At 38.6% G+C, this 27,699-nt stretch overlaps 1 protein-coding gene across 6 annotated transcripts in view; it reads right to left on the minus strand.

Moving 5' to 3' along the window:
* Positions 1 to 27,699, minus strand: part of DIRAS2 (DIRAS family GTPase 2) — a 50,716-nt gene that overhangs the window by 18,035 nt on the left and 4,982 nt on the right. For 5 of the 6 annotated variants that reach the window (XM_033008924.2, XM_033008925.2, XM_033008922.2 and 2 more), the window contains exon 1: positions 1,430 to 1,766. The exons of the other annotated variant lie outside the window; for it this stretch is intronic. The gene's annotated coding sequence lies outside the window, so the exon portion shown is untranslated. Of the gene's footprint in view, positions 1 to 1,429; positions 1,767 to 27,699 lie in introns of those variants that run through there. 6 annotated transcript variants of the gene reach the window in all.

Here is a 27,699-nt window from a genome sequence, read left to right on the forward strand (position 1 = left end):
TTCCATCAAGTTCCAACTGAAAAGCATTTAGAGCCCTTTCTTTGAATCACTTCAACAAGAATGTAAGGGAAGCTTGCTGCTCTAATGGTTTGAAGCCTTCCAGCCTAAGTGTGTTCACAGCCTATTTATACCCACTTGTTCTTCTCTATTCCCACTTCCATGAGTCCAAGTTTGGACAGTTCTTCATGCAAGAGCCTCAGAAATGTGGCGCGCAGTGTGAGAGAGAGCATAAAACCCGGAGGTGATACCCCATTTCATAGCCCCTGAACAATGGCACAGATGCCCTTCTGTGAGAATTGGGCACTGATGCATTTCGTAAGCACAGCGGGATTCCGGGGGACAGCTGCTGAACATCAGGGAAGTCCACCAGTCAGAAAAGTAAAAGAAGGGGGCTGTGAGGGGGTGTTAAAGGGGAAGCCAAAATAGCCTCTGACCCAGAATTAAAAACTGTGAGACCTACAAACATTCCAGATACAGTAAACTGTAAACCCTGGCAAAGGTGTAACAGCAATCAGTGGCAACAGCTTTGTTTACATGGAAAGGTATGGGGATGCACACATTACATACATATACGTGCATGCATTGATAAAAAGGCATCTATGTATCCATGTATGACTAAGTACTCATGAAAACAAGACATTCAGAAAATGCTTTAAAAATAAAATACATCAAATCTTGTTCCATTCTGGGCTCACCCCGCTGTGACTGAGTGCTGCAGCATAGAAAGCATCCCATATTTCATGGGGAAGATAGCAAGAGAGGAAGTATCATCAAATCTGAATTCAGTCACTCACAGACACTCAAGAATGGCCTTTCATGATTTGTTTTCTTTCCTTCAATTGGGAGAGGCTCAGTCTACTGAACAAATAAAATATTGCCCACCTGTCAGTGGAATGCTGCAAAGTTTTATTTGTTTCAAAGAAAGCAACACCTGGTATTATTTTATACAGACTCAACATTTTTTGTATTCTTTCATCATATAAGTTAAAATGTAACTTTCTTTTTTTGTTGCTTAAAACATTTAATCTGTCTTTAAAACACTGCAATGGCAGCAGTACAAGCTAGGGCAAAATTCAGCACATTAAGTTTTAATGAAAGACACTTCAAAAAAAAAAAAAAGGTTATGAAGATGTTGCTAGCATCCCAGCACACAGAAAAATTATGTTGTTTAACAGGTCAGTATGCATATGACCGGCCTCTGGCTTCCTTGCCAGCCCCAGCTTCTAGCATGCCATGTTCCGTACATAAAATAGATGCTTAGATCAAATCTTGGAGTCATAACTCACGCAAAACTCTATTGACTTCAGCGGAAATTTTGCCCGAGTAAGCGCTGTGGATTTTGGCCGAAGGAAATAAAGACCCCTCATCTCAGTGCAAAGCTGTGTGTATTGTAGGGGATGATGCAGGAAAACAACGCGGAAAAATTTACCTGTGTCAGGACAGAAAGCTCCAAACGCTCCTCAGTCTCCGCCTGTCATCGCAGCAGCTGTTCACCCGCCCTGCCCCGGGTTTCCTCCGCCAGAACGGAGCCCCTGTCGCGACACGGGGGGCTGCTGTCCCCGGCGCCGGCGGCGGCCGCTGCCGGGCCGGCCCCTGCTCCGCGCCCCGCGGGAGGGTGGGTGGGAGGGTGGGGGGCTCCGCGCCCCAGCGCCCGCGGGCCCGTGGTCGCGGGTGGGCTCGGCCGCAGCCGCTCGCCCTCTCCGCCGGCTTCTAGGGATGGACTGACTCCAGCCTCTGCTGGTGCCGCTGCCTAAATGGCGACTGCAGATCTCATCTGGGCTTTTAACTGCCACCTACTGAGGAACTGCGGAACACGTACGTACACATACGTATATATATAAAAGTATGTGTCTAGAGGCTGCAATTTTCTGGCTTTCTCAACAAATGTAGTAGTAGATCTTTGCAATCAGCCTCTAAGCCCTCCAGACATTCTGTAGTTTGTCATTTAATGCTGTGGTTTACATTAATCTGTGCTCATAACTGCCCCTTTCTTTCAGCACCTGAACACAGAGCAAGCCTGTTTCTTTAACTTTAGAAATCTTACAAAGCCTGTGTGGGGCTAATCCCCAACGGACATAAACCACCGTAGCCCTATTCAGATCAGTCGGCTGTGCTGATTTATACCAGCTGAGAAATTCATCCCTTAGGTCTAGTATTTATTCCCAACAATACTGTAGGCATCACATATAAAAAGCATGCCATAAAAATAGCTTTTGTCCCACACAGCCTCTCAAAATTTCAAATTTCACTCTACCTGAAACAGGAAGAATTTTTTTTTTTTTTCTGACAGCCGTGTAAAATAGGATTCTTGAGTTTTATGGGTAAACATAAATTAAGAAAATGCCTTGTTTTTTTCCACCTTTATTGGTGATTTTTTTTGTGAAAAATCCAAAGGCAAGATCTAATGAGTCCGTCAGCTGTTCAAATTTAAAGCTAGTCCTAGAAATACTCAGAGCTTTTCTTTCTAGACTAGAAGTAGGGCCCACTAGAGATGTTTGGAATCCCGTTGCAAAAAGGAAGTATAAATATAGGGTCTCTTTGTGAATCCCCCAGGGAAGGTGTAGGGGGATGCTACCTTCATAACCCAGGAGCAGGGCCACATAGCACCACAGTTTCTCTAAGCTTGCAACACATAGTTGGGTTGAGTTGTGACATAGAAAGGCTCTGTGCTGATCCTGAGGAGCAGCTGCCCTGTAGAGGACGAGTGGCATCCAGCACCCTGGCACAGCAGCATGAAAAGTGCTCAATTTTTAGGCTTGCTGTCACTGCTGAGAGAAGCACGGGTCGAGCATCTAGCTCCCAACATCTTTTACAATTTGTTAAGTGCCACTATTGGTAAAGGATGGGTTTGTTTTGCTTGGTTTTAGGAAAGATTCATTCATCTTGTTAACATTTTGCTGAACACAGAAATTAAAAGGTTTCTCCTCTACATGTGTGTCTTACAGAAGTATAAATGTATTAGGATACATGAGTACCTGGCCAATATGCCTCCAAGAAATAATTTGCACTAATGTGCACTTCTGGTACAGATTAATCCTGACCCCTGTTTCTACAGGCTCCCAGGCAGCAAGCTGTGGATCAAACCACATGCCTCTCCCAGCCACGGGCCTGCTCCTAGCACCTGGAAGCAAAGACCTGCCTTTGGTTTTGTCACCACTTCTCAGCAGTATCTTGGAGACGTGGTTAATTAGTATCCAGAAGCCAAAAACTGAAGATATTGTAATTACTTCAATACAGCAAAGTTTAAGCTATAGAGTTTACAAGGATTTAGCCAGGGCTGTTTCCCAGTACTGTCCTACGGTAGCATGAGCGCAGAATCTGGCCCCACTTATTCAAAGAGTCTGCAAGTTCTTCTGTAGCTACAGACAATATGGTTTCTCAGTAATTTTCAAAGGTAATAGATCTCAGTCCTGTGTGAATGTGTCCTTATTTTATATATACCTTTTATTTTTTCTTAAAAATACTAGAAGTACCTGATCACCTTTAGAGTTATGATTTGGAACAACTGTGACTCACTCAGTCTACATTACAAGTCTAGGAGTTTTTAGTTCTTGAACCCTATCCCAACAGGATAAATGCTCAAACTTTTAAACCTTTTCAAAATCCTGATTCTTTCTAAAGCTGAATTTAATTCAATTACAAGTATCAGTATGGCCTGTTGTAATTTTTTCCTTACTTGTCAAAAGAACTGAAATCTTGCATTTACAGGTCACAGATACATACCTGCACCAAGTCACAAGGTCTGGTGCCACATCTTACACCTGGACTCTCTCCCATTGAAATCACTATGCGATTTTTCTGAGCAGAAGCACAGTACTGGATCACCACACTATAATACACTAAAGGATAGTTGTATGGGATTTCCCTTCCTATCTCTGATGAAAACTAGCATGGCAGTTCCTACCCTCAGCAATGGTTCTGTAACGCTGCTGCTTTCAATGGGGTTGTTCAGGTGTGCCAGACAAGGCAGACTTCCAAAATCCCAGGTGTGCCACACCTCATCATAAATACAGATTATTCACATGTGGTCCCAGCAGAGTATCCCTCAACGCAGTTCAGTCCCATGTGGGCCAGCAGTGGCACATCAGGATAAAGATTTTCCTGTCCTAAGCTGCAGGGATGTTGCGTTGTTCTGAATGCTGATGTTAATATGGAGCAGGGTGGGGAGGGTCTGTTCACAGTGAAGAATTGCCCTTCTCCCAGGGGGACCAAGGACCTCTGCTCTACAACTCCAAAATATGTACCAGTATGCCTCATGTGTTGCCAAGTGGAAGGGAAAGTGCAGAACTCAAGGGCACAAAGCCCTGTGAGACTATTTCTATTGCAAGCCTGCCTCACAAAGAAAAAGTCTGAGGCAAGCTACTTGATTGTTAGGTTTCTGTGCTGCATCCCGAGCTGGAAAGGGCATTTAAGGAACAAGAGATCTCCTTAGTTAGCAAAATATGAGCTGCTTAAAGCGTGAATGCACATTTAGCACAAACCTGTATGTGCACTGAAAGCACAGCTTCTGAGTCAAAATTCAATCCATGGCCCATGTACAGCATGGGAAAATGAGAAAGTCTTCAGGTTCCCTGTAAAAGTATAAGGTGCAAAACATTTGCTCACTTGCAAAGATTTTCTCACTGCAAGGCAGAATATAATCTTGACAGAGAGTAGCCAGCAGAGAGCAAGGACTAAACTCAGTTTTGCCTTTTCTGGGATGGTTTTCTTCCTGTTAACCTCTGTTTCTCTGGAATTTTTTCATTAAATCACACCCTGGCTAAAATGCATACCTCTTCTCTTGCATACTTGGACAGCTACTGTCGTAGCTATGAAATGACTTAAAGAAATCTAGTCCTTCCCTACAACCATCCTTAAATATGGCTAATAGTTATCATAAATCTATGGTAATACTTTATTATCTTCCCATACTGTATTTCTGAGTTGTGCTCCAAAATGAGCTAATGAGTTGTCGTTTTCAGCAGTATGTAGGATATCACAGAAGATCTTAGCACACTGTTGTTTTTTTTTTTTTTTTTTTCAGAAAGATTTACAGGAATTTTCATCCAATATGAAGAAATTAATCTTAAGAACAAATTACTATTAAGAGTGCTTTTCCAAGACAGCTGATGGTCAGCAGTAGATCAGCTAACTTGGTGCAGTAATTACATTCCTACTCTGTGAATATGGTATGACTTTAGCTATAGGATGGGTTATCACAAAGGCTGTATTTTGTACTTGTGCACTGCATTTGAATCTTAGGCAATTTCCACCATTTCATAAATGAAGCATAAAATTTTAATGTTTTTTTTTAGTGCCTGCACTCTGCTTTGACCTGAAAAACTCAAAAAAGTAGGTAACTAGCAAGACACTACTGCATATAATTTTGGAATTATAATAATCAAATTATTTACCTTACTTTTACAATTTGGCTATGTGCATCAAAGTCCATTTACAATGCACTGGAACATGTGACTATTTCTGGTAGAATTACATCTTATTTATAAAGCTAATGTGATCAAAACTCATATGTAGTGTATCAGGCAGTTACTGGTCTACACCAATGCCATGGATGATGGGGCCAAATTCTTCTTGAACTCAAGAATTCAACACTTTGTGTTGAAGTGACTCCAGACTACCTCCTGATTTTAATTCAATTGGGGTTAGAAAAATGGATCCTTATCTAATATGTTTTAACAGTAAAGCCTCATCTGACAGCCAGAGTTGCTCTGTGAAATGTGTTGAAGAAAGCTCAAACTGCAATTCTTCTGGAGTGGGGTGTCTGATGCTGTAATATTTTCAAGCCCTGTGAGTAGTTAGATGAAATACTGATATTGCTAACTGCGGTCTTTTAGTTCATCACTTTGTAAGGCAACATTGTGTTGCACACAGAAGTTAAAAATAAATTCTTTTTAAAATTAAAATTGTTGAAATAAAACCCTGCCTAGGTCTTAGTGTGAAGTAAAAGAAAACAGATACTCCAGCAAAATTGCAAGACATGTCACTCCTATAGACTGTAGACAGAATTGGTAGTTTGGAGAAAATATTGTCAGATCCCATAGAGTATAATTTTGTTCTTTAGATTTCATTGGATTGCAGCCCAGGCTTTCTTACTCAAACCTGCAATATGATTACCATAGCTGCCTTTAGACACACTGTTGACCTGCAGTTTCCACTATTTGCTGCATTACTCTGAACCAAAAGTTTCCAAGTTTTTACCAAGTTCCTGGTGAAGGGAATGGCACAAAAAGATATTTTTAACTCATTATCCATATGAGGGTCATAACACCAGGGCTTGCACCTGAACACTTTTGAGCAAGCAGGGGTTTGCTGTTGATTTACAGAGAAAGCAAGGCAGGACTTAATTCTCGCTAGCTTCTGGGAGGTCAGATACCATAAAGCTGATTGAATGAGATAGGCTATTAACTCCATTCTCTAATATCTGTCCAGGTACACAGGGAAGAGTGTTACTGTCACTGAAAATTTGTAGCTAATGCATTTAAGCTGATTTTCTGTGAAATGGGAAGAGACTGTAGCACTGCTCAGTATTTAACATGATCTTTTTTAAAAAAATATACTGATAACATTTATAATAACCAAAGAAGAACAGAAAGCCAAAATTTATTCGGTGTAAGGAGCAAAAAAAGGGTGACATTTAACCAGCCTTTTTCCTCTTTCTCCAGAGATGCACCTCACTAAATCATGCACAAACACAGGCACACACAAAGTAGTGATGCAACAGCAACAAATTGCACAGAACAAAAGTGACTATGCAGTGCTACAAGTCCCTAAACAATAATTTATTAAGAAGAATTTGTGACATTTCAAAACTGTTAAGAATCCTTTACAGCAAAACAGAATATTTCTATCTTTGCTAATTTGTATAAGCATCCATCACACAATATACTGGATATAAATTAACATATTAAGAACAGTCTTTCCATTTACTGATCAATATTCACACTAAATCCCACACTGTATTTGACCCATAGTCATCCAGGCATACTGAAGGAAACCACCTCTGTGAAGGAGGAAGGTTAAGAAACTTGTGAATTCATAAATGTAGATGAATGACATTAACCAGTAGAGTCATTCATTGATCTTAATTGTACTATTCATGGGTGCCAATATATTACTGTGTATAAATGTTTTTTCTACCAAGTATTTAGACACCAGTGAAAACAAAGAATAAGCAGAATTTCAGAACTGGGATTACTCTTTTTTTCAACATTTACATGGGACTGAGAATCAGCAAAGACAGACCAGCTATTACAAACATAATCACAGCTCGCAGGAGGACAAATGGTATTTTAGGTAGTCAAAGACTTAAATTCATATGAGCATAATGCCTGCAAAATTCAGGCATTATACAAGCTGATTGCATTCACCTGAAAATGAAACTTAAAAAAGGAAAAAACCCAGCCACTTTAACTGTGCAATCCTTCATTTTTTAATGCATCCATTTTTCTTGTACCCCTTAAAAGGAGGGCAACCCCATTAGGGTTTTACAGCAGCTCTTAAGTGTAAACCATTAACAGGCACACAAAGACTGAGTGATTGGTAAAAGAGTTATAACTGTTTTACACAGTATCCTTCAAAATAGCCTTTAATTTGCTATTACCAGACAGAAACTAAGTCTCGCTGTATAAAAAGATAACATTATTTACCATTAATACATTAACTTCATTAATTTTACAACACTGTAAATGTACAGAACACATATATATAAATATAAAAATTATCATCTGTTATTATTAATATCAATTACAACAGAAGACATTGGCAGACTGGATGAATGGGCCAAGGCCAATTGTATGAGGTTCAACAAGGCTCAGTTGCTGGGTCCTACACTTGGATCACAACAACCCCATGCAAAGCTCCAGGCTTGGGGAAGAGTGGCTGGAGAGTGGCCTGCAGAAAAGGACCTGGGGGTCTTGATTGACAGCTGGCTGAATATGAGCCATCATCCTGGCTTGTATCAGAAATAGTGTGGCCAGCAGGACTGGGGAAGTGGTCGTCCCCCTGTACTTGGCACTGGTAAGGCTGCATCTTGTATACGGTGTTCTGTTTTGGGCCTCTTATTACAAGAAAGACACAGAGGTGTTGGAGCATGTCCAAAGAAGGGCAACAAAGCTGGTGAAGGGTCTAGAGAATAAGTCTTATGAGGAGCAGCTGAGAGAACAGGGGTTGTATAGCCTGGAAAAAAGGAGGCTGAGGGGAGACCTTATCACTCTCTACAATTACCTGAAAGGAGGTTGTAGTGAGGTGGAGGTTGGTCTCTTTTTCCAAGTAACAAGTGATAGGGCAAGAGGAAACGGCCTTGAGTTGTGCTGGGGAGGTTTAGATAGGGTATTAGGAAAAATTTCTTCACCAAAAGGGTTGTCCAGCACTGAACAAGGTGCCCAGGGAAGTGGTTGAGTCACTATCCCTCGAGTTATTTGAAAGACGTGTAGATATGAGATGTGGTGCTTAGGTGTGGGATTGTTTTTGGAGGACAATGGCCATGTCAGACAAGAGCAAGACTTTAGCTGCATTGCAGAAGGGATGCAAAAAGAGGAGGAAGAACTGAGAGCGCTGTACATCTGGTGAATGATGGGGACATCTTGACCTTCGTCAGCCGAAAGCCTTGGAAGTAACAAGTGGGAATGTAGAAAAACAAGATAAGGATGCTGAGATCTGCCTGAAGAAAACATGCCGGGCTATGGTTGATGGGAAACATCTGATCTTTTCTTAAAGAGTGGAAAGTTTTCTACCTTGAGCTAAAAGTGTATAGAATATTGTGTTTGTGTTTGTAAGATTTAATTAACCAATAGGCTTTAGGATAGCAGTAACTAACTTGTAGCCAATGAATTGTCTGGTGTATTATGGACAGGGGGTAATAACCAATAAAATGTTATTCTTAGGCGTGTGAACAGTGTGTGAAGAGTGCATGCAACCAATCAAGCCTTCTGTTTATGTGTGATCAGTTACTGGGAAGATTTGTAAATGCACTTGTATCGGCAATAAAGGGATTTTGATTTCTGACTCTTATAGAGTTGACAGAGTCCGTGATTCTCCTCACTTAGGGACATGGTTTCATGGTAGACTTGGCAATGATGAGATAACAGTTGGACTTGATGATCTTAAGGGTCTTTTCCAACCTAAATGATTCTACAATTATATGATTTCATACAATCATATGACTTTTGCACTTTCAATACCACATAATATCCTTGCTCATGAACTGCTCATTTGTTGATAAACAACAGAGTCTGAAACTTGTTATTACTTTCTGTCTTTAAGGCTAACTGGTTGAAGTGTTAGCTATAAGAATTCTGTATCAAACATATGGGTCACATCAAACATTTCAAGAAAGGTCTTGCTTTTTTAGTTATAGACAGTGTATTACACCCTTTGCCAATGACATCAGTTTTATTTATGCAGTCACAATTTCCAATTTTCTCTTCAGACCTTATTGCTGCCTAACTAAAATGGAAACTTTCATTACCAGTTGACTTGACATCACAGATATAATTTGTACTCAAATCCCTCAACTGCAGCAACAGTCAGATATAAGTAGTGAGCAGAAAAGAGCCCTCTATCATTTGCTAGATTGTTGCTCCCAATTGCTATTGAACTTTTTTCCATATAAAGAGTAGAATGAGGATAACAATACAGGAGACAATAGATAATTTTTGTTTAGACATGAAGAACAGGAATGGTGTTTGGCTTAGAAGACCTGTAGTGTAGGTACACAAAATTCACACATTTTCAGCAGTTCGTTGGATAATGCAGTATACACAGAGTACCAGCAGGACTTTTTCATACTCTCCGCCTGACCCTGTGCTAAGTCTATTATTACCTCTCACTTCTACCAACTAGATTTGAAGCAGAGAGTTTGTGTAGCAAGAATCCTTTCCACTACTTTCCATGCTGCTGTTGTATGCAGACATGTGCACTGTTGTTATTCACCTCTTTCTTTAGGATGTTCACAGGTGGGAGTATAGCCATGTATCTGCCAATGAGTATCTGCTAAGTTGAGAGCCCTATGGTCTTTAAGTTTAGGTCTTAGGAGAGCTGGTTTTCTCTGTCATGAAATGTTAAATGCTACAGCATTATTTGACACAGTGTACAAACCTTTTGGTACCGATACCAATCAGAACCTAATTCCTAAATAAGACATTTGACGTGAAGCAAGTTTAAGAGCATGTCTGTTGCTTTTTCACTGGAATGTAATGCAGCGATAAACTGATCTGCTTCACTTTCTCTGTCCCACTGCATCAGCCCTTTACTCTGTTGATTCAGTCCTCTCATCAGCATTTCTGTCATTACAGAGATCTTAGGTATCTCTGGCAATGTTTTAACAAGAAGTGTTCCATCACCTTGTCAGGAATAACTGAGGATTTAACAGGTTTCTCCGTCTTAGCTGGGAGAAACACTGCCTTTTACCTGATTAACACTGAAATTCTTCTTTACCTGTCAAGGTTAAAGGAGGAGCAGTGAATGCCACAGCCACCTGCCTGCACTCCAGCAAGGCTGGCTGAGTCTGCAGAACTCTCCCCAGGGTGACTGGGACACGCAGGCTAGGATGGCAGCTCTGACAACCTTGCACAGAAATCAAATTGTGTTCTCCTCCACTTCTGTAGGGCAGCTTGCTTAGCTGACACAGCTTGTTAGAGTGAAAGCTGAGCAGACTATCCTTTTCACACATCCTCTTCCTGACATTGATCAGGAAGGCTTGTACCATCAGTGGCAGCAGCCTAGTGGCACCATGTGTTACAGGGATCTGTGTCCTCCTCTCCAAGATATCCTGTGTCAACCAACCAGGCAAAAAGGTTGCATTCATTTTCAGATATGAAAACTGAGTAAATAATGGGAACAAGAAAGCCTGTTGATAATATTACTGTCAGATTTCACCTTGTCACAACTTTGACAAGTTTTCATTGGGGTTCCACGTAAACAATGGGCATATTTCTATCTGCCCTTTACTTTTTGGTGACTTTTCAGTTCTTGATATATATTCCTCTATTACATGTCTTAACTTTATAAAGACCTTTGCTGACATCTGGATACATTCATATATGCAGAGCTATACAAAATACCATGGCATCAACAACACCTCATCACCAATTGTCTTTGCTTCATGTTCATTCTATCACTGTGGACTCACTGCAGAAGCCAGTAGATCAGACATATTTATCCTCCTTACAAGGATAGCCTCTCTTCCCAATGGCTTTGCATATCCTTAAAAATATATGATATGGAATGAAACTTGTTAGCCACAGAAAACCAGGGAATTACTACAGTGGAAAAGAACAACATGATACACTTAACTCTTTTCATCTGATTTATCATGTTAAATAGCTTGATCTGGCAAACGAATCAGTAAAATCCTTACTTAATTTTCTTTGTTAATTACTAATTGCCTTAGAGAATGCAAAGCGAAGGTTGTTCAGTGGACATTACAAAATTCAGACACTTTGGAAACAGTGTTGGCCAAGGAATTGGGAGCAGTCTTCCAAATGGCTGTTTTAGGTAAGCAAAATTTCTTGGCAGAAATTCCATTAATTTGGAGGAAGGCAGAAGTTATTTACCCTTCTGAACATTATTCCAAGTAACTGAACCTATAGACCTTCTGCTTCTAGAATACAGCTCATGCTTGAATATGTTATAGGCAGAATTTGCATGTTCTTCACCTACCCTTAAACATGAATAATAAGAGGAATATTAAACCTTTCCCAAGTAAATGTCAGATCATAATTCAAGGGCAGATAGTTATCACTGTACTTCAGTAGGTAGAGCTGAGGTCTGGAGAGGTGAATTCACATGTCTAAGGTCATATAGTCTACCAGTAACAAGGCTAAGAAAAGATTCTACTTAGTCTTAGCAGAGCTTTCTGGACACTAGCCTGTCCTGATAGTTACGTCCACCGGCCGTGGGCTCATGGATCAAGGTATTTAAAAGTACTTGGATCATTTGCAGGCATAAATTTCACTGATTTTCACTGGACTCTGATAATACTTCTTCACTGCTAGCCAGGGGGGTAGAAGCAGTCTTACTGTGGCTGCATGGGCACAGGCAAATTTTTTTGAATATAATTTGAGTCCCTTTGACTAGACAGCTTCCAGAATTACAGCAGGTTATGGATAGCAGTCCTGGATATCTGTATGATGCACATCAGTGGGCAATAAAGACACAGTCTGAGTCACATGGGAAGATTAACAAAAATGTTTATGTTCTCATTTTGATGCCTAGACATCTACACTTATGTTTAGTAGCATTAAAAATATGCATTTTTATGAATCTCCAGATGTGCTTGTTTTCCTTTTTAGGTGATAGACACACCAAAAAAAAAAAAAAATCTAAACAAACAGATTAAAGATGTGGGGTATGACTACCATCAGTTGAAGTCCTAGCATAGCTACAGGAAAAATGGTCAGGCTCATTTCAAAGCAAGAGGGAAGCAGTCAAGGCTGTGTCAAGGTCCCAAACATAAAAAAAAATCAAACACAAACAGAAAATATTGAGTTGCCACCTCTCTTCACTGCTTCATTAATACTTTTGGGAAGCCCTGTTACACAAATCCCTTCTCACTGTGCTGGATAATGCCATTAGTAGCTGTTTGCTCTGAATGAAACTGTGGATCACTGATTATATATGATGAGGCTTCCCACATGCAATTCATTCTACTGTTCCTGAGTACAAAATACAGTTTTCCCTCAGTACAAAACATTCCAGCCTCAAAAAGATGAGGTACCTGTATTCTTAAATGATTGTGGGTATCTCAGAGATGCCCACTTATTCCAGCAGGTTGCCGGTTGGTCTGAGATCGAGAAAGAAGAAAAAAAGTATATGTATCCTGTAGGATGTCAGAAATGTGGCCATAATAAAAATGTTCCCTGCTTGAAACATAACAGCCTTTTCAGTGTAGTTTGAAGGCTTGCTGTTCATTTAAATGACCCACTATGTAGGATGTGTGTTATTATAGTGCTCAACATAGAAAGAATACATAGTATTTGTTTTCTCTAAAAGAAAGAAGGAATGCTAACCTAGAATATTTTCATAATCATGTTTATTTAAGAAAATGAGTGCTTTAAAAATTAAGAAAAACTTAAAAAAATATGCCATTTATGCAAGCTAATTCTACCCTTTTCTCTGCCACTCTTCCTGTACCATAGGTTATGAATACGCAACAGCATGCCTTTGTTTGGAGTATTACAGGCCTCAGAAGACCTGAACTGTAACTGTGATCATGAGATTCTTTGTGCAGTTAGCCACTAGGCACCTGCTAAACCAAAACTTGAGTCCTCTGAACATTTCTCTTCAGGAAAGGTAGAAGAATTGGATGCAAGAAGGTGTATGACTTTTGTTCAAAGGCTCCAGGTCATTTAGAGTAGGTCTAAGGAACACAGTGGGGACTGTGCAGAGATACCTGCACCCATGTGAGATAAATCAGCTCCAAAATCAAAACCAGTACAACCATCTTCGCTCAGCACTTCTCTCAAAGCAATTGAGAAAAAAAGAACACTGAAAAGTGCAGTGCGATGCCTTCACTGACGTGATGATTGCACCTCTGGGACATCTGTTAGTACCTGGATCCTGTGCTGCACAGATGTACTCAGCATGTAGACATGTCCAAAGAGCCCACATCTACACAGTGGCCAAAAGATTTGCATTGACAGAGGAAAGACTCTAAAGAGCTTTACTTACTGTGCAGCAATGCAATCACTAACACTACTACATTCATACTGAGGAAGTCATTCAGGTATATAAATGGTGTACCTAAGAACATAATTTTCCTGAAAAGCCCACCTAACTATTAGACAGTTATGCCATGGTCTTAATAATAATCCTTCTGGGGTCAGATTCTCATTGGTTATACACTGGGGCTTTTCAGACTTCAGTTGAAGTTAGAACTTGGCTAGTATTCTTTTTTTTTTTTCTATAATAGCACCTAATGAAAGAATGGGATTTCTCAGAATAAACTGAAATTTTGTATTTAATATTCTTATGTAGGATAGCAAAACATGTGTGCCTTATCTCTTGCAAGTTTTATAAAATGTCCCAGAGCTAGCTCAAAGAAGGCTGCTGGTGGTGCTGCCCTTTATAGGGGAGATTTTCTGTTAAGAAGTAAGCAGCTTTAAACCAAAGATTCAGTGGGTGAAAGACTAGCTTCACTGAAATTAGACTTCAAGGTGTGCCAGTTTACAGAGCTGAGAATTGAGACCTTTTTATGTAAGTGGGTTCTAAATAAATGAGCCCTTTCTATTCTATAACACTGCTGCAGTCCTGGAACAAGGATGAATGCAGGTATATTCTGCCCAAATCAATTGTGCTGGCATAGACAGAGAGAATACACTTGCATTAACTGCTACCACTTCATCATTCTGTGAGTAACACAATCTTAGTAAATCTAGCAAATGTTCTTTCCCTGCTAAATTTGTTGACATTTCACAGATAAACTTGATCATTCTAATTCATTGCTGTGTGGACATTAAACATTTAATTTTATTAAATATTCTCAATGTAATTTCAGGAAGAGCTATGCTGATGCATACAAATTGGAAATAGGCACAGTTTATTGAATCAAATTTTGGATGGAAATATAATGGATAGAAAAGATTTGTCTAGAGATGGTTTTCTAATCTGTTCCAGTTAACCGTGAAGGATTCTCCCTAGGGAAGAGAGCTACCCCAGAGAAAGTAAGAGGGAGAGAAACAGTTTGAAAGATTTCACTGAAGTACCTTACCTACCTCTAAACAACAGAGAAACTGTCCAATCCTTTCCAATGCTTGTATTTCATTGCAAGAAGCCACTGTGTTGAGATTTATGTGCTTCTTCAAGAGAAAGTATTACCAATGAACATGAGAACCACAGCATTTCCTCTGGGCAGAGACTGATTCTTCCCATTGCCAGAAGGTTTCAAGCTGACAAGCAAAGTCCAGTTCGAGGCCGGAGGTTTATTTATGTAGACCATATAGTTGTGCAATAAGAGATTCATTATGGAAGAACATAGAGCTGTGCAATTTGTTGCTTCAGTTAACCCAAAATTTTACATCTACATGTCTGTTTGGTTTAGGGAATTTGACCAAATGCAGTATCCCAGCTACTTTTTCTGTTGGTTTGGGGTGTAATGTTATTACTTGGACAAACATCAGCATGACCTTTTGATTTCACTCACTAAAAAATAAGACAATTGCAACAGTTGAGTCCCTCACTAAATCTGTATTGACAAAGAAGTACCTGGATGTTGTCAGAGTTCTCCCTTCCTAATTATTTCAGTAATTGTACATGACTTAAAAATAAATAAATAAATAAAAATATTAGCCCAGTAGTGTCAGATTTGGAGACCTTGTCACAGCGCCAACATACAGGAAGCACTGCCATTGTTCTTATTCCAAACAGCAAGATCTAGAGATCAGTTTGGGACTGCACATTTGATTTCTTGTCAGCAAGGCACAGGACTTCCATCCTCACTCTGACGAGGCAGTAACCCTGAAAAATCATCAACATATATACCCAGTACAAAGAAACAATTTTAGCTGTCATTTTATAAAGTGACCAAAATAAGAGGTTACGTTAACCAAACAAAGAGTTTACCCTGATCAAAACAAGTTGCAAATTGCATTCCAGTCTTTAGTCAGTCAGAATCTTTTACCAAGATGTCATTGTGTTTATGTCATGTCCTCAACATTACTAGTGGTAGGCTACCCTGTGCTCACTACCCTTACCATCATTACTCACTTTCGGATAGGTCTGCACACCATGCACCATCCCCCTGTCCTCATTAGCATACATAAGTGTGCAAAGGACATGAATGTTTGACATAGAGTTCCCAAAAGTCCTGCATCGATTAGTACTTCAGTGAAGCCTTTACATGGTCTAATGTTCTATGAGGTCTGTAGTGATCATTATTCCACTACAAAGGAAAAATGCTTCACCACAAATGGCCTAAGCTCTTCACAGCTGTCTTCAACAACTGAAAACAATGTTTTAAGACACAGCTTCTACAATTAAATCCACCAAACATCTTGTACCCTTGATACAAGAGTAGCGTAAACTCAACGGATTGAAGGCTTTCCCTCCCAACCTGTCAGTCTGCTTTCAGGATATGAAGGGCCTGCATGATTCCTGATGTTATGTAAAATTTACATATTTCTTTTCACAACGGGGAAAGGCTGACCCCAGGAACTGACTGAAGTCCTGTTCCCTCAAGGAGAACTGTCATTGGCATGATGGTCAAGACTCCCTCACTTTGCTAATTACTTAAATCTTTTAGACAGGTTCCACTGAACAACATGGTTCAACACAAGCTACTTTAACTTTTCTGTTAAAGGAATTTCCAGGAATTTAACTCAGGATAATTATCTCAGAAATTCTAGGCATTTATCTCAGGAATGAGAAAGAGGAAGTTTCTAAATGAGATTCCCAAAAATTTTTTTTTCAGATGCTCTCTTGAAGTTCATCAGCCTGTCTGGAAATTCAGTATAGAAAGCTATACTGAGAGAGGCTACAGTCACCAGAATAGATTCCCCTCTTATCAAACCCCGAAGACAATGGTGAAGGAGGGTTTATAGCATATTTCAGATTACACCTTCTTAGGAGTTCAGAGTGAAATTTTGTTTGTTCCATTTTCTGCAGTTCTTCAGCACCTGACTAGACAATAATAGCAACCTAGTGTGTACCCGGCTGTTGTGAAAAAAAATCTACTTGATAATATCCCACTCTGAAACAAAATAAGCCTTGGGGAGAATATTTTTGGTTGGGTGGGTGGGTGGGTGGGTGGGTGTGTTTTTTTAATTGCAAGATTATATGCGGGAGGTTGTTCACTTTGGTTCTATTTTTTCAAGGAAGGATTAAAAAAGCAATGTACACAGCAGTTCGGTTGCAGCTCTGTTGAAACAAGTGGTGTTTTAATTTACTCCAGCAATTAATTTGTCCTATAAGAAATATTACATAAATAGATTTTTAAAAATATATACCATTAGCCAAAGGATTAATTAGAATCAGAGAGGCAAATCTGGATCATTTTACAATCCATCTTTTTATCAAACTTTCAGTATCAGTAAGACACACTGTAACTTCTGGTGGCTTAAAAAAAAAAAAAAGTTTTGTAAAAATTTCAATTTTATATATACACAAATGAAAACACTGACAATGTCTTAGAAATCTATCAGATGAATTAATCTTTAACCAGGAACACACTGAAGAAAATTACTTTTAATCAGAAAAGCACAGATATGTATTACTAGAAATTACATTACTTGTGATATCTCCTTGGACTGTGCTATGTGATATAATGGTGTACCAAACAGTTGTCACTATTATAAACATTTCTCCACTACCTCTTGATGACCTTAAAGTGTCTGTTAGCTTAGTAGAAACTCCAGTACTGTGAAAAGTCACAGTAGTAGTGTACAACAGCAATATGCTGGTGAATGTTTGTGAAAGTTTGAGAAAATTAATTTGAGTAGCCAGTAGAAATGATAAAATAAAAAGTATACTAATTAAAATAACTAAGAGATACTTTAAACATTTTTTTGTGAGGTAGGTTAAATGAGATCTAGAAAACACTTAGTGGAATAGTTCCTTTAACATTTCCCCAAGATGGTATTTCTAGGCCACCATACTATCACCAGGCCTTATGCCATATTAACATGCTTTAATTTTGTTGGTAGAGAATTTATTCTCCTTTTGTTCTGCCTTTTAATTGTTGTGTAGATTAACCTACAACTTGCCATAGTAATAACATTCTGACTAGTCAGAAACAAAGCTGAGGAAACAGATAGAAATCCATGTGCAACAAATCACTAGCTCTCTGCTCTGGCTCAGAGTTTCTTGGCATTTAGGTGAAGACTTACACACTGCAGTAGTCCATTTGAACCTTATCTCACAAATACCTCATTTCAAGTCAATAAAGCTATACAGGACCTGATTCTGCAGATACTGCTTTCAGCAAATTACTGTTTGACACAGCTCAATAGCCTGAGTAGGATATCTTATAACAGGTCTATCGTGTACAGCTAACACATGAGAAGAAAGAGGTCCCACTTGCCTGGTGTGTGGAAGGGCAAGGCTGTTTGGTTTGGGTCAAATTCTTTACAACATGGGATTCAAAAATGGGGAGAATACATTTCACATTGTCTGTCGGTGCCAGGTGAGGCACCCCGCATCAGCAGGCTGTGGCTCTGCAAGAGGCACAGGAATAAAATGACTGTACTTGGAGCCCTTAATTTCCTCACGTAATGCAGAGCAGAACCAGGGAAAAGAATAGCTAGTGATGCAAAAGTACACAGATAATTTATGGCACATACCACTTGTTAATGTCAAAACTGTTACCCTAAAACTCAGCTTCTGAAATTGGGTGCATCTTTCAGAACAAGAAAGACCCTCTCACTGTCAGTAAGTGGTATTGCCTACATTAATGTAGTAGTTTTGGCTTGTGGGTTGGGATTTTTTTGCTTTGACTTTTGCATCCTCTCCAAAAAAATATTTAATTTAAGCTAATGCTGTACTCATTTGGCCTCCAATGATCCTTTCACCTTTTGCCCTACTGTCACAATTCTGGCCTTGCAAAACAGGACAAAGCACAGCCAAGTAAATGAATTAGCTCTGTAATTTATTGGAGTGCTCTTGTCATGGTGGGTATCTTTAAATCACCTTTCACATACTGAAGTGGCTTAGACTGAAGAAAGTTATACCTGCAACCATTTCAGAGCTCTTTTCATTGACAGAATATCACAAATGAGTTTTCTGTAAATATTCATCTCGTCTATTACTGGGTTTGGTGATTAAACTTTAATCATAAAATATTTCCATGTTAGTCATAAAAATTATTTTTTACAAGAAAATTCTACATCCACTTTGTTTCCATGTATAAGGATTTTAAGATATATGAACAGAAATTTGTAGTCAGGACCCTAATAAATGCAACCAGATTTCTGCATAATGGGAAAATGAAAGGAGGCTGCTAGACAGAATACATTGCTTCAAGCATGGTAGACTTTCAGGGTCCAGCTCTCAGAAATATCAACCTAGTGTACTAAACAGGAGGGTGTGTGATAAAGGTCAATCAGATGATGGAATAAAAATAGTAAACAAAAATTATTGTGTCTGTAGCCCATTGGAGGACAAAGAGTACAGGAAGAAAACTAAAAATAACATCTTTGATGCTGTGATAAAGAGCATTCTGCCTCTAACTAACTGTACAAGAAGTGCAGAAAATCAGAGATGACCACAGTTTTAACAGACAGTATGAAAGTGACCTATTTGCTTACTCTGCAGTGAAACATGCAGGCTAAAATAGTGGGTATCTGGTTTTCTATATTGTTTGAATTACAGAGTTTTAGATGACTGTAGTATGACACCAAGGGGAATTGTACTGTATGTTCCACTGTCTTCATTATTTTTCAGAGCAGACTTATTTTTTACATTCATGTATTGCAATGATTAGACAGTTCAAATCCAGTAGCAATAATTTCCCCATACTTGTGCCATCTTGTGGTTTTAATTAGACTGCATTTTAAAATTATGTATTTCTTGATCTCTAGGTATGTATTTCTCTGTATGTACTTATATATAAATACATAAGTAAATATATTTAATATATATTTATATACACTTAAAGCTTGAAAAATTAGAGATTTAATTTAGGTAACAGTACCCATCACAGAAATTAATGTATCTGGCAGATAATTATCCATTATATCCAATGTATGGTTCCACAGGATGTTCAGGTAGTAAATAGAACATATTATGCTAAAAATACTGTAACAAAAAAATACATTTCTTTGTCTTCATAGCTACTTTGTCCATTTCCTACCTCCACTTTAAAATTTAGGGCAGAGACATTTAAATTAAAGGATCTAGTCAAAATTCCCAATGACTTGTTCATTCATTAAACACATTGTGCTGCCTGATTTTTTTGAGAATCTCAGCTACAATGATCACCGAATCTGTGCTGATCACTGGCCGTATCACAGTGCTTGCTCTTATTTGTGTACTGTGCATTTATGTATTCACTTTCCATAGGCCAACCAATAAAAAATCCCACATTATGAAATGATATTTCATGCAATTTTTAAAATTTATCCAGAAGATGTAACTAGAACAGATCTCGAAGTTTGTTTATCCTCTGAGAGGATGTTGCCAAAGTAAGAAAATGCAGTGTTAGTCTTTTTCTGCATCAAGCAGTGAAACATGACTGATGTAATTAAATTTGAAGCCAGTGGTCTGCTGCCAACCATGTGCTTCTGAAAACTGGTCACATGTGAACACTTTTAGGAACTGAAACACACATAAACTAAAATTTCCTGAAGGTTTGAAAAATTTCTCAGCAAATACAACCAAAATAATGGAAAATAAATAATAAAAAACCAAATCACCAGCTACTCTGGAGATATTTAGGATACATCAGAAAACAAAAGTGAGTATTTTTAGGATTAGGTGGTATTGGGGACCACCACCATACTCTTCTTATACCAAACCTACTTATGAGTACCAAACATCAGAAAACTTGGGAGAAGAGTGAGATTTCAGAGGTAATGCTGCTGCTGCTGAAACATTCAACTAGTTGCTTTGTATGGGATGTTTTCACATGAAACAACTACTACTTGTGTGTCAAAACTCCCCAACATATGGCACCCTCTATTTAAAGCAAAGTTATGTGAAGAAATAATAAATCCATAAATATATTATTGTGCTTTCAGTGATATTTACATATTTTAAATTAAAACGTAGCGTTATTCTCCTTCAGTCTGTCTTGAAAAGTCAAATAGCAGTCGGGAGCTCAAATTGTGTTTTTCAGCTTTCACTTCATCTCCTGAGATCACTGCAGGCAAATACTCAGGTTTCTGAACATAAGCGTTAAAGTACTCTGAGAGTGCATCAGCCCCAGTGTAAAGTTCATTTCTCTCCAATTAACTGTGAAAATTCTGTGAGAAACTGCTTTTTACTCACCTGCAACTGCTATTACTGAACATAATCTCAAGTACCTATACAGCACCTAATGATACCTAAAACCCTTTCAGCTGCAGTCTGTATTTAAAATATTCTGATTCAATCAGAGTATTTCTGTGACCAGAGAATAATGTACATATACAGCTTCAAATGAAAAACATAACCAAACACTTGCAACAGGCATGCTTCAGATTGAGTCAGTCCTTTTGTACATCTTTGTTTATACCATATTGTGTGACTAAGTCAAAATAAGCATTAGAAATGGTTAAAAAAAGAATCAAGGAAGTTTTTGATTCTATAATGTATGGATTATAAACATCAGTTAAGTGGCATGAGGGTTAGGATACATTTCTCATTCAGTTCAGTATCAACTCAGTTCTGTCTTGCTGAGTACAATTAAGCTGGACACATTAGTCCTACTGATATTTTACAGTACAAGAGAAGGATTAAATGCATGGAAAAACAAAAATGGTTAACTCTGGCAAAATAAAACAAAGAAATTATTTGTATGGATTATTTTACCTTCTATTTACAAGCTATTCTATCATCTCCTAATGAATCATAGTTCATATTGACGTATAATGGAATCTGTAAGTCCTCTATGTGAAAGAGCTTAAGCCGGTGTAAGATGTGCAAAGTTACATCCTCTCCCCAAATTTAAACAAACAAACAAACAAACAAAAAAACAAACAGCAAAAATTCCAGATCAAGAAATGAAAAATGATCACTCTCACATTAAGTTTCCAAAGTGCTACTTATAAATTAGTGACATTTTTGAAAACAGTTTTTTCTTTTTATGCAAAAAGGTCACATATAATTCAAGATGTAAAAGAAAGAAAACAGTCTTTTTATTCTAAGGAAAATATTAAAGAGGAGTCGCTAATATATGGTGGAACAAAGCCATCCTTGGTTCACCTGTTTCTGAGTCAGTGCTAAAAAGCAAAGCCAGCCAAAGAGGAACAGCTGAAATAACAGTCCTTAACCCGAAAAGGGGAATGAACAAACTTTATTTACTTCCATATGTCAGGATTATTTTGGTTCCTGTTACTGTTATTATTTTATAACTCTGATACATTACATGCAGTGATTCCAGGCCTTAATCTGTTCACAGAAGGGAAGATGAAGAGTGAGTGATGAGTCCTGAGTGTGTGAATTCCTGCCAATTTCCAGGCACACAAGCCTGTTACTAATTCTCAATATATTATTTCTGAAGTTAAAAAAAGAACACAGAAAACGGAACTTTCACTTCCACTTCTGATTTCCAGCAGAGAAAGGAAATGATAATGAATCCCTTGCTTTATCTGGGATAAGTAGTTGTACAGGAAGTGTCTTGCTGACAAAGATACTCTCGTGTCTCTGACCCTGGGTCTGTGGCCATGTCTGTGTCGTCGCCGATTGTGAAAATGCTCCTGTTTCTCTTCCTTAAAACAGTGATGATGACATCTCAGGACACTATATTCAGTGCTAAAACATTGCATATTAAAACAAGTCAACATCAGTCACCATTATCTTCCTGATCATAACATGATTTGACCATGGCAAAGAATGTCTCCACTGACATCCTGGAAGAATTGGTTGGAGTCTTTTGCCAGACACAGATTAAATAATAATTGCAGCTCCCAAATTTTCTTCCCAGTAAATGTTGTATTTAGGAGGCAGAGGAGTGATACTCAGAAGTCCTATTGTTGTCAACAAACCACTTGAACGAGGTTGTGGTTTAAATAATACTGAGAACTTATTTTCCTAAACCCAAGAGTGTCTGCTGCTTCCCCTGTCACATTCTTCTGAAGAAATCTTTTGCTTCCTTGATATCCTGTACTCTATTTAAATACTCATGAATATGTATGTGTCTTTGTTTCTGTGTATGTGCATAAAATAATCTAGGACCTACTTCCTTTTATACCCCATTTAATGTTTTTCTAGAGTCAGAGTTCTCTCTTCTGAAGGCCTCTTCTCCAAAGCCTATGAATTTCATAGAATTTATCAGCATTTCCTCCATGAAAGTTAAAATATGTTAGAGGAAAGGCATGGGACTGGCCACAGGTTGCTTTAGTCTACTCTTGATCACACAGATTTGTGTCAGAGCCTGGCAGAATTTGGGGAAATTATTGTTATCTGAACCTATCACAGACAGCTGAAGAGATTTAATGCTGTGCTTGGTTACATATGGTTTTGTTATTGAGTTCCAGAACTGCAAAGGTAACTTTTTTTCTTGAGAACTCACCTAACCATTTTCATGAGTTCTATGTTGCTGAAGTTTAGCAAGCAGTATTTTCCACATGGTTTAAATGAATAGCTCTTCTTTGAGCTAGTCACTGGCACCTTCTTTTTCTTTTCCCTTGTGACAAAGGGCTCTGGCGTCCTCCACCTTTAGCATTTGATTAAGTTATCTTGTTAGCCCTTGGTATAGCAGTCTGGACACCGATTTTTCACCAGCTGTCTTCCTCATTTCACATTGGAGCAGCTGATCCCAACATGTTTTGACAGACTTTCATGGTCACTGATGACAAAATACCTCCAGGAATTTTTATTTCTCTTTTTATCTTCCCACATTTTCATGCCAGGGCACTGAAAACAGCTGCATTATACATCTTTGCTTTCAGACAGAGGCAAACTCTGTCCTGGAAAGAGTGCTAGGGATAGAGGCAGAAGCAGATAAGAGCTTGATGTCTATATCTACCTCAACTCTTCTCACACCACTGAATCAATAAAACTTACTGGGTTTTGCTATTAGCTACAGCAATAGCAAGTCAGTGATTCACCTCTGAATTTTTCCCTCAGAAAAAAACCTAAGTATCTGGTGCTAGGTAAAAATCCAATTTCTAAAGAAAATAGAGAGCACATAAAAACACAGAACTCCATTATTTAAAAATTGTATTACTTTTCACATGATATGCACTGAACAATAACACAATTTTTCATGCTCATTGCCACCAATGTTGAAGCTAAAGATTTAGATTCCAACAAATCTTTTTGCTTGGAAACCGATGCTGACACACCTCTGTTATGATTTTTGTAGTATTTCTATACCAGATATACCTCTTGCTTTCTAGAATTTCCACCTTTTTTTTCTTTTTCACTTTTTTTTTTTTTTTTTATTTCGTTCTGTCTCAACTGGAAGGAAAAAAAATCCAAAGTAGGAACAATTCTAGAGAAAAATAAAAGTTATTTCCTAAATTCAGAATCAAGTCACTGAAATATCCTGTTATTGCAATGTGAAACAGTGTCATCTTTCAGTCATTTTTGTTCAGGTGTTTCTGCTATAATACCTTCTGGAAGTCAAGGAAATTGACATAATGAAGCAGAGAGTTTAGCTTCTTCCTTTAATATCTTCTTTTTTATTGACAGTACCCAGTAGCAGATTTGGCGTTTGACAAGACTGTCTTTTCTGACAGACAGTTGCATCCAATAAGGTTTCAAACAACTCTATTAATGAAGGTAATACTTGATATGCACTATTTTGCACATGCCATTCTCCTTGAAAATTGAGGCTGTGGTGTCAGGGAGCAGCAAGAGGCAGCTGCTCCGCACTGGCAGGGACGACCCATAGCTGGGGTGATGGGGACAGGACAGGCAGTGGCCTCCCTGGCCACCGGGAGAGCTGGGCAGGGGTAGTGATGATAATCAGGGTCAGCCGAGAGGCCGGTGACGGCTGAGCAAGTCACAGGGCTGAGGAAGGTCTGAGGACAAGCTGAGACATCAGGTCTGGAGGCTAGCACTGGGAGGGTGGGTGGTCACAGTCGTGGTCACGGCTGTGGTGCAGTCAAGGGCCGGAGCTCCACTGTGGCTCACGAGCCAAGGCAGGGAGGCTCTGCTGAGACATCTCCCATCTCTTTCTCACACGGAGCACAACTTAAGGGCACACGACACCAGGGCTGGCCTTGAAGCCAGGCAGCCAAGGGCCTGGGGCAGCAGAGGCGGCACAGGCTGGTGCTGCACACAGGCTCTCCCCAGCACTTAGTTCCTCCTTTCTCCCAAGGAAACTGAGAGATTTCCTAACTATAAAAGCTAGTTTGCATCATAGCCCCACCCTGAGTCTTTGATTAGAAGATGAAATCATGCTGACAGGCAGACAGCCATAGCATAAGAACTGTTATACAGCTACGGGAGAACACTGCAGCACAGGGATGTAGTGTTAAGAATTATGATGTATCAGGATTTTGCAAGATGACTACTTCATGCTTCTTTGCTTCTCCACCTAATTACAAGGGGATCTTTACGGCTGTGAGCATCAGTGAGACACGTGTCTCCAGCAGCTATCAGCTACTCTGTGGTTCTGAAATAATGATGTAGCTAAGCAAGAAAGACATGAATTTCCTTCTTTAGGAAACTGCATAAGGCTTGACATTGCTATCTTGCTTGTCCATTTAGATTGACATTGACAAGATAAGATTTGTATGTAGTAATTGTCTCAGGCTGATGGTTTAATAATGTCTCTAAATTGCTGTCAATGATAAACACTAATAATTTGTCTATCATTTCATGATGTAGAAATGTGAAAGACATCCCTCATTCATTCAGCTTGAATCATCTTGAGTTCCTTCATGCCCATGTTTTTTACCAAATCAGTGATAATCAGAGACTCTGATGAGTCATTTCCGCCACAGCTTGAAAGCAGTACTTTTGGTTTATTTGAGAAGCAAGAGTTTGACATTGTTGTCAAATAGATTAAAAAATATCTTAATGGTGGCAAATAATAGCACAATAGCTCCTCGGGAGTACAGAAATATCATTTGGGCCTGTATACAGAGAAAAGTAAAAGAAAATTCAAAGCAACAGCACAGTGCAAGTAAGAATCCAGTATAACCTGTTACTTCTTTACAATGCATTATTTAATAACTATATGTGCTGTGATTTCTGAGCATGTAGTGTTATGTAAAGATACTGAGGTGCAAAATTTCTTTTGCACTGACATCTCAGTGTGCCATAAGAAACTACTCTGTAAGTTTTGCAGTTTACTCTAGCCGGGAGACCAGATGAAGACTAATTCCAACAGCCTTACAGACTACAAGTAGGGTATGAAATCAGCTTGGACACTAGTGGTAGAGTATAAGAGGAGAAATCAGTGATTTTAAACTGAAAGTTTAGAAAAAAAAAATAAAATTCTTTGTTTTATAACTTCAAGACTCTAACAAAATAATATGAATATCAATGGAAGATAGGATATAAAGGCTCCACAGTCAAATTACGGTGAATGAAAAAGCCAATAAACAAGAGAGAAATCAGGAGTTTCTAGTGAATGTTGGCAGGGCAAAAAGTCTGTGCAGCTGGTAAAACAATAACAAAATTTATTTATAGAATTCCTTAATGTAAAACTTTTATGTTTTCTTTTTGTATTATAACTCAAATGAGCATTTTCTTCTGTCTTGTAGATATTACATGAGACTTGGGGATTCAGGAAAATAAGATACTAAAAATATTGATTCCAGATGAAGACTCTAAACTGATGTACAAAAAGTCCCAACCTACCTCTACCACAACTACTTAAAGCTACACGTGACACCTCCCCTATTCACAGTTTGAGATTCCTGAGCTAAAAATCCATCATGGTGCATTGTTAGAGGAGCATGCAATGTGGACAAAACTCACAAAAAACCAAAACCAAATCAGAAGCCAAAATTGAAACAAAAATATCTTAGAAGGAAAAAAAGCAAGTATCTTTTAATTTATGACCTGTAAATAACTAGGAACTCAAGTTTTCACAGTTTGTGTGAATATATCTTATCAAATCTGGTCATCACTATGTTTTCGAACCCCTTTTCACCAGATCAGAGGGACATCAGTTTCAAAACACTGAATGATGTGCTTCCTTCTCTCCTTGTTATTTAACTATCTTGCATCAGTCCCCACTGGAAAGGAATTGTACACAGAAACAACACAGAGAGGGACGCCCAGAGTCTTGCTCGAGTCTTAATCTTAGCTGACATGCTTGCTTCTCAAATTTTCAAATTCAAATTTTCCTTCTGTTCCTACATTCTCCTTGATGCATAGTTAATTAGCTTTCAAGTCTCTTTCATTCCTTGCAACTGTTTCTACAATGACAGCAGTATAAAATAGGCCTTCGGTAAAAAATCCCAACACCCCAAAAAGCAAAACAAAGCCATTCCCTCTGTGTAATTTCCAGGCATGTTTTGCTGGGAGTGCCATAACAGTTTTTTCTTACATTATTCTCCTTTCATACCTTGTGCACATTGTCTTTTTACCCTTTTGCTACATTATGCTACACATTTTGTAAGATTTTTGCTATCAACTATTGTTTTGGGAAGTCCCTAACATATCTCAGGGCACTAAAAGAAATTATGGTGATCAGCAGGATGGTCAAAAGATAAAGTCCTAAAACTAAAATGCTAACACTTGCAAGGCTTGAGAGAACACATATTTATGAAGGAAAGTTATAAATGTAAATTATTGACTTGTTGCTATACCACACCTTCTGTCATAACAAGAGTATTGCATAGGCAATTCATTTGCTCTCAGATGGTTTATGAATTTTTTTTTTTTTTCAAAGTATAAATGCACTTTGTGTCTACTGAAAGCATGCGGCAAAGAGTCTTTTACCTAACTTGGCTTTTAGGAATGTTTTATGTGTATCTAATAAAGCAAGGTGTCTCCTAATGTCAGTGCCAATTACCATCATTTATTCATTGTTTCCTTCCCTTACTGAGTTTGAAGAGGCTTCCTGAAGTCTGTAGTTATATTTTCAATTAGGACAGCAGTGACAGCATCTGCACATAAGGTTTCACGATCCCATCCTACTCAAGGTAGCACATGTCTATGCCAGAC

The sequence above is a fragment of the Tyto alba genome, unplaced genomic scaffold (genome assembly GCF_018691265.1).
Source record: "Tyto alba isolate M040663 unplaced genomic scaffold, T.alba_DEE_v4.0 Super-Scaffold_13, whole genome shotgun sequence".
Classification (NCBI taxonomy): Eukaryota; Metazoa; Chordata; class Aves; order Strigiformes; family Tytonidae; genus Tyto; species Tyto alba.